Below are 2,414 nucleotides of genomic sequence, written 5' to 3' on the forward strand. Positions count from 1 at the left end.
CCCTATGTTTCCTGTGTGGTGTATGAGTTTGGTAGTCCTGGGGTTTGGGATTGGCTGGTATTTGTGCTGTAGAATAATAGATCTTCATAACAAAATTTAATCTTACAATGTTGGTAGCAGTCATTTTGTGCATGACCCATTTTGGTCATTGCTTTTGTCATGACCCTTGGGCATGTCTTCTATGAGCTCATTCTTGTCTCTTCTGACTGGCACACCCCTGGCAAATGTGAGGCACTGGTTAAGGAAGGCCACATTGCATGACATTGTGAAGCAGCCTAGCAGCCACCAGCTCTGAGAAGACAAGTCTGCATTCAGGTGACTGAGATGGAAGTGACAGCTGCCCAGATACTTTCCCAAGGGAACACTATTGGTGATCAATGATGGTGGGGCCTTCTGGGTACAAGGTCTTCAAGGAAGGACTTGGGACCTACATATTAACAGGAAGCACCTAGTCTGCTCAGTTGGTACGTCCTGAAGGTGCGAGTTGGGGCAGGGGTGAGGTGCTCTGGCCTGGGCCTGCACACGTCCCAGTCTTCACAGGCAGTTTTAGAGAGTAGAACCACACACACAGCTGTCTCTGTGTTAACGCTGATACCTTGAGAGACTTGGAAAGGTGAATGGCAGACAAGGATCAACAAAAGCAGACAGAAAAGTACTTGGTGACATCAACCTGGGGAGGTGTGAACAGCTGAGCCTACATCGAGAAAGCTAAGCAGGAACAGGTGGTGCAACATGGGCTAACCTTTCACAGTGCCTTCACTGCCCTACCTGTAGGACAGCTGAAAACTAGCAAGCCAGGATGATGTTTAGTCGTGGAATGATCATCTGAGGTGCACAGGCTTTGGTTCTTAGCACTACAGAAATTTCCCCAAATACCCAACTCAATGTGTAGTCTGTGGATACACCAACAAGGATCTGGCTGAAGTTTCTATCTGGGCTCAGGTGGGAGAAACTAACTTTCAGAATAAGATAACCACATTTGCAGTCCTCATATGGATGGATTTTTGTATTCCATTCTGTTTGGAGGCTGGGGCCACACAGGTTTTCCTTGCATAAGGTTTTCCCTGGCTATCCTGGAACTCCTTTTGCAAATCAGACTGGCTCCTGTCCACCCACCTCTGCCTAGGATTAAAAGTGTGTGCCACCATGCCTAGGTTTGTATTCCGTCTTCATGTGTGCTTTGACATTTGTATTTTTTGAGTAGTGTTTCTGTAAACAGTCCCATTTGCCCTCACCAAGTTCTGTTGGCCCTGCTCAAGGTCTACCCTGAATCATTTAGGCAGTTCTGAGAGACTGACAATCTAGGACTTCTGTTAGGCTTCTGACCTCTGCAGGGTTTGTCTGTTTTCTAGGGAGAGGTTCTGATGCATTTGGAAGTAACAAACACTGGCTATAGAAGCTTTGGATTGGGTCACCAGGTCAGTCCTGACAAAGATCTTAGAGGGACACCTCAGGGTTCCACACAAGTCATGGGTCCCTAGAATAAATAAGAAATGAGGACAGTTGCTGCAGTTCTGATCTTGAATGTTCTCACAGGTCAACCAAACGTTGAGATGTGGGACTGAGCCAGAGTAACCCCTTTTCCTGTGTGGATGACTTTAGTTTTAGAGAATGGGAAGCTGGGGGCTGGAGAAGTGGCTCAGCAGTTAGACTACATACTGTTCTTGAAAAGACCTGAGATTGGGTCCCAGCACCCACATCAGGTGGCTCACAGTTACTTCCTGGAACTACAGTTCCAAGGGATCCGATGCCTGCCCTCTGTGGGCCTCCTCACTTGCATGCACAAGCCTACACACTATTTAACACATTAAAAAAAAAAAAAAAAATATTAGGAAGCTGACTAACAGAATAAATAGGGCCATGCTGTGTGCTACATTGGGAAGATGAGGGCTAGACTGGAAAAGGAAGATAACATGGCATGTCACACAAGGCCACAGGTAAGCTGTGCACAGCCTCAGCATGCCCAAGTGTGTGCATGCTGGGACGGCTCTGGGCAAACCTGGCATATGTATGAAAAAAACCTGGTTCTAGGGGATACGGTTCTGGCTGCAGAATAAAGATGTTTCTGTGGCGATAGATATAGGTTGGTCTTAAACCTATTCCTGTCACATGGTGGTGTCTTGACTGTTCACGGCAGCCACCTTGAGCTTCATACTTAACTGGGACATTATTTTTAATCCTACACACTCTCATCCCTGAACCCTGAGACCTTAAGAGTAAGTTCTGTTCCCAAGGTCCTGCAGAGAATAAGCCTGAGATTGTACCTTGTCTCCTGAGCTGATGGTGTCACACTTGCTTTTGGACACTGGAAGACTCAACTGTGCATTCACCGTGTGCCTCCGGGGTTGCTGACCTTAATCCTTTGACCATCCAAAGAACAAATGGTGAAGTCTTAAAACAGCTGCCGGTGTCGT

Source organism: Arvicanthis niloticus, chromosome 24 (assembly GCF_011762505.2).
Source record: "Arvicanthis niloticus isolate mArvNil1 chromosome 24, mArvNil1.pat.X, whole genome shotgun sequence".
In the NCBI taxonomy this organism is placed as follows: Eukaryota; Metazoa; Chordata; class Mammalia; order Rodentia; family Muridae; genus Arvicanthis; species Arvicanthis niloticus.